The sequence below is a fragment of the Myodes glareolus genome, chromosome 23 (assembly GCF_982192425.1).
Source record: "Myodes glareolus chromosome 23, mMyoGla1.1, whole genome shotgun sequence".
Lineage (NCBI taxonomy): Eukaryota > Metazoa > Chordata > Mammalia > Rodentia > Cricetidae > Myodes > Myodes glareolus.
This window is the reverse complement of record NC_142048.1, coordinates 6,845,819-6,857,895: the sequence shown is the minus strand read 5'-3', so window position 1 is coordinate 6,857,895 and position 12,077 is coordinate 6,845,819. Positions and strand designations below refer to the sequence as shown.

The window sequence follows — 12,077 nt, the reverse complement described above, 5'->3', positions numbered from 1 at the left end:
GCTTCATGGGCTAAAGGTGTGCCACATAAGTTACTGCCAAGTTCATCTGCTCATAAAAGCTTCTGGAAAGCTCCCACCACATGGTAAACCCTGGAGGACACCTTTGGGAATATAATGTAACGACTCCTCATTAGTTGCCTCGACAGATTTCCTGGAAGGACGGCACCGTGAAAATATTCATTTAAAAGCACGTTCACGTTCTTGCCCTTTGGATTTCATGATGTGCTGTAGAATCCCAAGAGCAATTTGCTAAAAAACTACCTCCATTTGCAGACTAGTTCAGAAGGAAATGGTGAGAATCCAGTTTCTCACCTTGCCCACCTGTGGTGGTCTTCCAAACACCACGGCACGTTCCTAATTTATTCCCCATAGACACAAACGCAAGTAATAAAATGGAGCTGGACACATACTTGATAGTTACTATATCATCTATATTGTCAGCAGTCGCTCAGTCTTGAAATTTCCTCCTGGCACAGAGAAGCTACAGAGGCCCACATGCTGTGCATCCTAATTAATAGTAAGCATTTCTTAGCCGTGTTGTACAACAGAACATCAGAAGTATGGTACCGTCCAACGCCAACATCATACGACGACCTAATTATCAAGGACAGGCTGGTCTCTCATGGTCCTCTTGGGGAGTCAGAATTTTAAATGTTCAAACACAAGTAAAAGATGTCTATAGTCCATTTCATATCTGCATTCCGCTTGTGACCAGTGTTGAAAACATACAGCAGCACGGAGCAGAGAGTCAGCTCCCTTAGCGGTGCAGCACCTAGTAAGCTCACCATGCTCCAGACGGGGACAGACCCATACCTACTCCTATATGGGCAGCACTAATTGGTCTCAAAAGGTTATTTTCATATAAAAGACATGAAGTTTAAGAGGATTTGAAGGAGAGAAGTAAACAAAATTCATTGTATGCATATATCAAATTTTCAAAGATTAAATAAAACTATTTTATTAAAATATGAATATTAAATATTAATATTTAAAATATTAAAGTATGAGTATGTACACTCATACTACACCAAATGCCCTAGACACAGGCATTCAGCAACAGAAGAGTATCGGAGCCTGGAGAGAAGGAGCGGCAGCCAGCAGTACACACTCCTCTTGCGGGGACTGGGTTCAGCTCCCAGCACTCACACAAGGCAGTCCACAACTCTCTGTAACTCCAGTTCTAGGGTGTCCAGTGCCCTCTGGCTGCTTGCATACACATGATGCACTTGAACTCACACAGTCTCACACTTACACATAGCTAAAAATGGTAACTATATCTCTCGAAAGATTAATATACTCTCAGGATATCTCTATTGCTGATGGGAATTCTTAGAGGCATTAATGTTTTGTTTGTTATTTGATTTTAGTAAATTATTAAACAAAGCTCATCTATAAAAAAAACAGAAAGAATTTAGTACTTATTCCATACAGGCATATTGATTATCTAAATGTAAATAATTTCCAGAAACATAAATTATAGGCCACAGCGTTCTCTGTTGACAAATTCACCAAGTTCCCTAATACCAGGATGTGTCCTGGGCATTGACAGCACAGCAGCAAATGGAAGATTAAACGGCTTTGCCCGTATGACACTTTCATTCCAGATCTATGATGAATCCAAATATTTAACAACTGCTGTCTCAACTTTCCTGCAGGTTCACTGACATAATCCATCTGTCTCTGATCACAGAAGTTTTTCAGCTGTGGAGAGCTGAAATTAAGTGCTTTGGCAGCTTCGTATGTGACACAGGCTGGCTTCCTCACCCTGGGTATGTATGTATACAGCCTCAGATGTCTCACCTTTTCAGGTCTCCGAGACCCTTAAACAAGGACTGAGTTAGACTCTGAATGCAGCACAGGCCTAAGTGGAGCCCAGAGACTCATGGGAGAGAAAGGACGTTCTGTGATCTTTCTTGAGTGGATCAGAAGTGATGAATGCCTTACATGTCACAGGGACAAACTTGACCTGGAGTCCAGGAGCTTGTTGAGAGCTGAGATCTGCTGACATCCAGTCCTTCTCTGAACACCACGCCACCTCACCCTTTGAAGAATCGCTAGGTGCCATGCAACCTGAGTTCCTGTTCCTTTTATTCATGCATTCTGGTGCTCTGCTGCAGAAACATCTGCCAAGGCCACAAGTTAGGTAAAGCAGCCACTCCCAGATAGTATGCCAAAGCAGTCAAAATGTCCAAAAATCTCCTATGAGGAGTCTTTCCATAGCTGATGCTCAAATCTATGAAATTAAAATTATATCATTGACAAATGAGGTTTCTACTAGAACCGCACTAATTTACAGCAATTGTATCTTGTAATGGAAAAGGCATAAATCTTACTAGAACCCTAGTTTCCTGAAAACGTTTAGCATTCCTCCAGAGTCTGAATGGATAATGCTAAAACGTTTTGCAAACAAATCATTAATTCAAGGAAAATAAATACCTTTGGGAAGGGCCAATTAAAATATGAACCAAACAAGAAATATTAAGTAAGAGAATCTCAACCCGTCAACAACAGAGCAAATCAGCCACCATTCCCTTCCTTGCTCAGCAGTACAGTGGAGTATCATCCAAGAGGCCACAGTCAGGTCCCTTTAGCCAACATCTGTCATAAATGGAAGAAGGAATTTCTACCTTCTGCCACTGAGGTCTGAATATCACCCTATTAATTATCTCTGCCTTCAACCCACGCATGGAGGCCTTAGCTCTTCTGACAGCTATCTTGTTCTTAGCCTGTACCACACGTTTGGCTGGCTGAAAGCCACAGAAGCATGATAGAATATGCCCCGAAAAGCTCTTTTACCTAAACATTGTTTCCCAAACTGTTTACTAAGGCACTTGAGATATCAATACAGCGCCAAAATAATATTTCAGGGTATTTTGAATTTTGAGCAAAATGTAGTGAGGTTGGACATCTGTTGGACACCGTGACAACCACTGACTTAGGGCAGTGATGCTGTGATGACATCAGAGACTTGAGAAACTGCTTCCTGGGTATGGTGTAACAGTTTCTTTAAAAATGAAAAACTGCATCCTAGAGAAAGCTCCTTAAGCAGGAAGGTAAACAACTCAAAATAGCTTTAGGAAGTCCCTGAAACTAACTAGATTCACTAGACCCCTCCTTGCTAGGCTAAGAAATAAAAGCTGGGGGACCTTCACTTAGGTACGGCGAAGCCAAGCTGCAAATAAGGCTCTCAAGGAGAAAATCTGCAAGGAAGACTCAGACCACGTCAGGTGCATCGAAAAAGGAGAAGCCAGCTGAGCAGCCTGGAAGAGACTTAGAACAACTGAGGCACCTGGAAAGCCCACTCTCCAACCTGCTGAGCTGCCCGCAGGCTGTGCAGTGTGCTCCAGGTTCCCAGTTAGTGTGAGCTGTCACCCAGCCTGGGGTAGGCCTTGGTCAGACAGCTGTCTCGGGATCATTTCTGCTCCCCTAAGAAACCCTCACTCATATTCCTGTAAGTAACCCCAATAAAACTTATTGGTTCACCAAACTGGACTTTGGTGGCATCTCTACTTTTGTCTGTCACGGGCTCACTATCTGGAAGGAGTAGACATGTTCGTTGTGTCTCCCCAGGAAAAGTGTTGTCACCCGATGCTGGAAAATTTATGTAATAAAACAGAATCACAGCACGCAATGAGGTGGCGGGGGCTAATTCCATTCCACGGACGAGTTACCCCTAAGGGCTGCCACCTCCCACTATTAAGGAATTGCTGCGGAACATACAGAACAGCTATCTCAGACTGATAACATTCCTTTTTTTTTCCCAAACAGCCATTAAGTTATTAGGACATAAAATCTTATGCCTGACAGATTTGATTACATAATTTTAAAAAACAGATCTTTCTTTCCTTCTTCTTCTTTTTTTATTTATTTATTTTTGTTGTTGTTGTTGTTTTTTGTTTTTCGAGGCATGGTCTCTGTGTAGCTTTGGAACCTGTCCTGGAACTCACTCTGTAGCCCAGGCTGGCTTCGAACTCACAGAGATCTGCCTGCCTCTGTCCCCCAAGTGCTGGGATTAAAGGTGTGCACAACCACCACGCGGCCAGATCTTACATTTTAGTTGGGAAATATTGTTAAAGTCAGTGAGATGTTGGTGGCTGCATGAACCAGGACATTTAAGAACTTCCGACATATGAAACCTCTTGATTCATCCTCAAAACAGGACAAAGAATAAGAGAGTTTCATTTTCAAACAGCAGGTGTTGGCCAAGGACATCCGCTCCTGAACTTGTTCCTCATCAAGTCCCAGCAGCCCCTGTATCTGCAAGTCTACACTCTCTCCCCATGTGACTATAGCCACCTTTGCTGCTGGAGGTGCCAGGGGTTGGAGGAAGAGAGAATGAAATATACACTCAGTACAGCCTGCGGGCGAAAGGATGTTTTCACAGTTGTGAAACTGCAAATTTTCATTACAGACTCCCAAGTATGGGTATTCAGAATAAACCACTATGATGGCAAACAAGCAATCAGAGTAGCTCAGTGGTAGCTACATTAGCTCCCTTTCAGCCCTTTGTGTTCATTGAGTTTCCCCACCTGAGCTCTCACTGTATAATAAGATCTTCACTAGGAGCCAGACATCGTAATTGTAAAGCGAAGCTTAAGGATGCTGATTTCACTGGGGGCAATGACTGTATCACACAGATAGGAGTACACAAACAGCCTGTTCCTATTAGTGTACGGAGGGGAAATGGTGACTTCACAGGGAAGAAATCAGGCATGGATCAGAAAAATTAATATCGCAATAAAAGACAGATGGACAACACGTGACTTCGGGTGGGGCACTTGGTGAAAAGCTATCACTGCCAATGAGATTTCTGGCTATGATGCAGAACCGAAATGGAATGATGTGTCTTACACGTCCAATCAAATGTGAGGAATATTCTTTCTTTAACTTTGTTTTCCATTTGTAAATTTTGACATGTGTGCAATACTTTTTGATACCAATTACCCCCAAATTTAACCTTTCATATTCCTTTCTTCCTCCCTCTGATCCCCTTTCTCCTCCCAGCCAGTCTTCCTCAGATATTCATGGTTTGTTTTTTTTTTTTTGTAGGTCTTCTGCAGGTAGCCACATAATATAAAAACAAAAGGTTATGTTCTTCAGAAACATCTTCCCAAAGACGAAGAAAGGCTTTGAAAATGTCTCAGATTACAGAAACAAAGAGGCATGCCAGTAAAAGTCGGTACCTGATCCTGGTACTCGAAGAGAAACACACTTTAAAAAAAGGTCATTAATGCACTAATTTACAGTCCGGAACACAAACAGTAAATCAGGCACGTTTAAATAAATGCTAGATTTGTTGAGATTAAATCTGCACTGTTATTATGTGAGAGACTTGCCTTACAATTAGAGAGTACACGGTGCCTGTTTAGACTAAAGGTCTATGATGAATACACTTTTTCTCATGTGGTTTAAAAAATCCCTGTTTTTCTGGATGTGTTATATACACAGGACACGGGGGAAAGAACACAGTGAAGGAAAAAATGACACAAAATGCTGACAGAGGGTTCACCTGGGTAAAGGGTGTGAAAGTTCTTTGCACTACTTCTAATTTCAACTTTCCTATAATTTGAAACTATATCCAAAGAAAACAGCTTAAAATCAAAGTGCTGTGCATGCTGCATTTGAGTGCAAGAAGACAAAAGTTTAACTAGAGAGAATCACAACTACGTGACCTCGGACAGGAAGTTCACAGCGGCGGTACCAAACCATGTCGAGGAGCCGATTGTCCGTCCTCACCCTGTTGCACGTGCTGTAATGCGCAGCCCACAGAACTGTGAAAAGAACCAAGATGTCATGCCTGAAAAGAGCTGTCCTGCCTACCATCCTGACAGGAGCCATCATGACTGCGACACAGAAGTGAAGTAAGAATCATCCTGGTATCCCTGTGGGCGGGACCACGTGACCTCCCAGCGATTCTGTACTGTGCTGGTGAGTGCGGCTCAGGGCTTCCAACTTTCTCTGACACCTTTGACGCCAGCTGTATGTTGACTCAAAGGCCACACTGCGGCTTTCTGCTTCCTGCTGGCTCCTTCAGCCCTGGGAAGTGGCAGCCCCAAAGTCATCCTTAAAGGACAATGGTTTGTTCCATAAAGTACTCTACATTTGTTTGTGGGTTCTGGACGAGGAGTGTGAGATCCCAACACTGAAAATGCCACCTGGAGTTAAGAACCACCTGCAGCCCCCGCTGGTCGCTGGTCACTGGTCAGCCTAACTCACCACTACACAGTCCTAGGAACTTGGCTTCAGCGCCCTGGGAAACTGAGGCCATTCCTTCCCCAGGTTTCTCAGTCCTGTGCTGACACTAAGCTCCTCCCGTCTCCGCTCTAGGACGCTCCGTGAAGACAAGTGCATCCCGTTCCTCCTGAATCCAGCATCCAGACAGTGTCTGCTGCAGTTGACGCCCAGGCTCTTTTTGCTTAACGTTCTGAATAAAGAGACTATCTCAAGTGTGTGAGCATGACGGGGTGAGGGAGGAATCGGCCATCTTGTCGTCTTTGAAGAGGGAGACACTTCACTGGAGCACGAACTCCACTCGGTCTTCAGATGTTAGGGGTGAAGATCAGAGAAGCAGAGCAGCAGCCACTAGAGAGACCTTTGACCTCTCCCAACGCTCAGGCCGAAGGGGCGATCCTCAGACTTCAACTGTCTCCACCAAACCTCAGAGTGCAATCAGTTCCTGTCTCCTCCTGCCTTATATCCCTCCCTCTGCCGAGCCTTATCACTCCTGCCTCCACCTCCCTCCCCCAGTGCTGGGATTAAAAGCGTGCACCACCACTGCCAGGCTCCCATGTGCTGGGATTAAAGGTGTGTGCCACCACTTCTTGGCCTCCAGTGGCTTGGATCTGGACTCTGATCCTCAGGCAAGCTTTACTTGTTAAAAGACAAACAAGGCATCACTACAATCCACATCAAATAAGTTGATATTGATGAAAACCTTTGGCAGGCTTACTGTGTGCCAGGTACTTCCCAACCAGGACTCTTGGTTGTTACAATTCCAATTCAGTGCTGTTTGCAGATATAGACACAGCCGTGTAGAAGATTTAAGGAACAAGGACTGGCTTGCATGGCTAAGAAGGGCTAGCAGAGAGGGTTCTAGAACTCTAGAGAAGCTCAATAGTCTCTCAGAGCAACCAAACAATGGCCACAACCTCATTCTACCAACGTGCTGAGGTGAGAAAGGCCAGGCACAGGCAGCTCCCTACTTAAGGAAGCAAAACTTTAGTCAAAGGCAAATGATGGGAAAATACTTGGTGAGCCCCTAAAGGGAGAAAACTTCTCAAACGCATCTTACAAGGACACTAACCTGTACATATAAAACCTTAGTGCGCATTATTTCTGAATTGGTTATTCAGCATGAAGAAATTGGATAATAGGATTCAAAACATAGTACACAGGAGAACCAAATATTACTTCCCTGATGCAATTTTTACTCTGCCAGCATTAAGTATTTTCTTTCATTCATGTAACTTTCTTTTATCTCCAGTTTTTCTCATGATCTTATTCAAAAAAGAGGCATTAAAAAAAAGAGATTGTCAAAAGAATCATGAGAAAACAGACCCTGCTTGAAACTGACTGAAGGTTCCAGTCCTTGGTTGTGCATTTTACCACCTTCCCAATTAGAGGAGCAGAAGGCCCTACTCGTGACTCATCCCTAGTTAGCATTCTGCACTAAGGATTTGGCAACCACCTCCTCTGTTCCAGGCCTCATGCTCGGCTCTAATGATGTAGCATTGTACCAACATGGTCCCTCACCCTCAAGACCTCACAGCTAATAAAAAAGAAAAACCAAAACAACAGCAACAAAACCAAATGGTGTGAACAGTATCACTTGGCAATTGACTTAACGGGGCAAGTTAGCCTAGAAGCCTGTTGCCACGCGCCTCCTGCCTCCCGCTTTTCTGACCATTCCAGTCCTTACTGCCCTGGGCTACATACAGCAAGGCCCTCTTCATCTCCTCCTTCCTGTACCCACGTTTCTCTACTCCCTAGTCCCCTCCTCTGTCCTGCTGTCACAGTGGCTTTGATTCATACAGCACTTGGTCAGATGTCCAGAGGTGCCCTCACCCCCGAGGCTACCTCTGAGGCCTGATTTCTACACCATCCCAGTGCTTCATTGGGCCCATCACATCAAATCTCATGCCGTTCCCTAACACCGTTCTCTACGCCCAGCCAATGCCTTGTTCTTTCTTTCCATGGAAACTTCTTTCAGCTTACTGGATGGATAATTTCTTACTTATTCCCAAAGATTAAATTCAAGCCGTCTTGTCTCCCTGGGAAGGTGGACATGAGTACCCAGCTAATAAACATCCAGGTACAGCCTTCAATCCAGCATCAGGCCGTGACTCAAATTAGGACAGAAGCAAATTTTCGAAAGCTGTAGGAAAGGGATTTAATTTAGTTCATAGGAAGGAAATTATGATAAAAGTTAAATATTTTAAAACAAGTGATTGTGTTTACGTCGGTCACCATAGTCATGGGGAAGACCATCTTACACACGCGGGACAAAGATGACTATTGTATCGCACACTTCCGAAAGTTAGAAACCATCTGACAGGACAAGTCACTCCTGCTCTAAGTTTTGTTATGTGTGAGATTCATAAACTTCCCACCACCTTTGTGGGATATTTCCCTAGTAAATTCCCTTTCTCCTGAGATGGTACAGGCACTAGTTACCAGTCCTAACGAACAACTGACTGTGATCTCTCGACTCCACATGGAGGATTATAACCAACTCTGGCAAGTTGTCTTCTGACCTCCACACATGTGTGACACACACACACACACACACACACACACACACGGTAAATAAATGTAATAAAAATTGAAAAAGAAATGAAAACATAAATTATCTTTCTGCTTCCTGCAACCAAAACCGCTAAATGATATTTGATATTTGATACTGCTAAAACATAAAAAATGAAAACTGACCATCATGACACAATTAATGAGTGACCCTAAAAGAAATTTCAAATTCTAATTAACAGAAAGGAAAGGCCAGAACCTCAGGGTAAAAGGCTTTCTATGGAAGGAACCCAGCTCCCTGTAAACAGCACACACTTTTCTCGTTCACCGCCATAGTGAGACTTCCACCACAAACCGCCTTCCAGTCCAGGGACCAGCACTGGGTGACCACAAAACGCTCTGAAAGCCGAGCTCCCCGTAGACCTCTCTGTACGAGTTGAGCGGGTCATGTATGGCTCTTCATGAAACACTGAAGTAGAAACAGTCAGTCGTATCTCTGTTTGAAGTATATTTCTTAAGGAACTTTGGAGAACAGTTTAAGTTCCATCTGGGTTAGATGTTTTGCCAAACAGAAGCGATAGATTTATTTATGACTTACTTGTTTGCCTATTTATTTATTTCCAGGAGGCGGACTTGCCTTCACAATCATGTTTATGATACAAAAAAGCCTAACTATTCAGTAAGAAAAATGTCATCCTCTCACCCACCGCCCACTCTAAGGTGTTCACCCCACCCCGCCCTGTCTACACTACTCCAGCAGACTCTGGCTCTCCTGCCCTTCTCTGCCAACATGTTCCTCACCTGACGGGATTCTGGTTTTGCTGTAAATTCTGCAGGAAAGATAGTGGATCAGGAACGCTGAGGAAAAAAACTACAGCTTCCTAAAGGTTGCTGGGCATTCTGAGTGCGAGCCACACTCTCACGGCACGGTTTTCCACAAGACTCAGATACCAGTGTAATGAGAAGGGGAAGCGGGAGACAAAGACAGAAATAGCTGGCTTCTTGTGAGATATTAAATCACATCTTGAAATCTATTTGTCGTGCCCCCTACTCATGACAGAACAAATACTTCTGCTCTTGGTTATCAAACTATACTTATTAATCTTTAGCTAGCATAAAAGTGCTAAGCTTCATTGTGATCCTTTAATACAAACATCCATAAATTTTATAGACTTGTTCTTACGCAGTTCCCCGCCTTTCTCATGTCAGCCCCCGTCTTCCTGTCTTCCTTCCAAATGGGCCCCTCTTCTGCTTTCATGTCACATCTCTCTCTCTCTCTCTCTCTCTCTCTCTCCCTCCCTCCCTCCCTCCCTCCCTCCCTCTCCCTCTCCCTCTCCCTCTCTCTCTCTATCTCTCTCTCTGTTTTTTGAGACAGGGTTTCTCTGTGTGTTGCCCTGGCAGCCCCAAAACTTGCTGTGTAGACCAGACTAACATTGAATTCGCATAGATCCACTTGCCTCTGCCAAATGCTGGGATTAAAGGTGTACACGGCACACCCAGTCATTTCTGTCCTGAGAGTGGTTTTAAAGGGCCCTGCAAGTGTCTGTAGTTGAGCTCTAAAACCCTGTTATCTTTGATGGAGAAGAAGAGGGGAGAGGATGCCTCACCATCACATCTTATCTGCGAAAACAAAATAATCAATAATAAATAAGAAAAGGAACGGGGTCTAAAATAAAATTCAAAGATCTTACCAATGGAGCTATGTGTGTAAAAAATACGTAGTATATTTAAATTCAAAGATAGATTTATTTGTTTAAAGAAATAAAGCTACAAGAAAGAAAAGAGCCCCATCAAAGAAACCCCTTTCTCTCTGTTTTGCTTTGAAGGGTATCACTGTGGAAACAAGTTCCTTGATTTTTTTTTATTAATTGTGACAAACTGTACACAGCATAAAACTGACCACTTTAGCCATCTATAAGTTGAAGAGTGTAAACCACATTCACAGTTTGAGGTACCAAGCATATTCATTATAACCAATCTCCTGACATATTCTTCCTGCCTCTGGCAATTGTATCCTGCTCTCTGTCAATATGGCTATTCTAGGTACCTTACAGCTACGCAACATCATATAGAATCTGTTGCCTTCTTACTGGCTTGTTTCACTTAGCATAATGTCTGCAAGGCTCATCCATAGCTTAGCATTTGTCTACTCCTTTTAATAATTCCCCAGTGTGAGAGCAGACCATATTTTATTCATCTGAAAGTAGATCTTGGGTTATCTCCACTTTCTTTACTTCCCTTTAGACATGTTTAACTCAGAAGCTCTGGAACTGGGGTTAGGTTACCTTGTTCAAATATCTAGGCTCCCACAAAGTGATTTTAAAAAAGGAGGAAGAAGAATGGAAGAGGCCAGGTGGGCATAGTACCAAACTGAGCAAACGGAAATGCTGACAGTGCCAGGCTCTAAAGAGAATTTTCACAACCATAAATCATCCTCAGACAGATCTCAACTGATATCCATTAGATTCTGAAAACAGAGACCATGTCTCTTCTGAAATCGATGGTGCCAAACTACGCTATATAATGAGTAGATGAATATTCACAACAAAAAATACGAGACATGCAACAGCCCTACCCACAGGGGATTCAGAAAAGGTTCATGCCACAACCTCCATCATTCCTTATCAGCTGAGTCCCAAGGGAGACCAGACAGTGAGAAGATAAAGAGGGAGGGGGAAGTCCCACGGATAGGAAACATCAGAACAACTTCTGACGATGAGAGTGAAGTACAATCTCCACAAAACCACACTGCTAGACTCTGAAAGTTTTCCTCTACTATTACCTCTCTTACTCTTTGAGATAGGGTACCTCATTAAACCTAGAACTTACTCTTTTAGCTAGACTCTCTAACCAGGAAGTTCTGGACTGAGAGCTACACAGCTTCATGCCTGGCTTGCACGTGGGTGCAGAGGATCTACACTGGGAGACCGTGTCTCAAGCCCTTCCCCCACGGAGCCATCTTCCCAGGACCACCTTTGTCATTAGCAACAATGTCATCATAAAGTATGCAGTTACCCTACTCCCAAAACACCCTCTTTGTTTTCCACTGTATGCTGCTTGGTAGTTGTGGGTTGTTTTGTTGGTTTTTTTTTTTTTTAACTTGTAGAAGATTAGCAAAGACTTACAAGGTTAGATATCTACAAACAAAATCTCTGTTCTCAAGAAACTACTGGAAGAGCTGACCCACTGAAACAAGGCAGGACAGGATGAGCTCAGAACAGCACTGTGTACGCTGTGCGAGGGTGTGCCCATGAACAGAATGTCAAAGGATGTGACATAGCGTAGGTACTCCCTCCGGACTGAAACATTCCCTCCTGGAAGGAGAACAGAAACTC

General features: G+C 43.6%; 1 protein-coding gene across 11 annotated transcripts in view; it reads right to left on the bottom strand.

Moving 5' to 3' along the window:
* Csgalnact1 (chondroitin sulfate N-acetylgalactosaminyltransferase 1) overlaps nucleotides 1-12,077 on the bottom strand; it is a 316,687-nt gene that overhangs the window by 167,123 nt on the left and 137,487 nt on the right. The window lies entirely within an intron of this gene.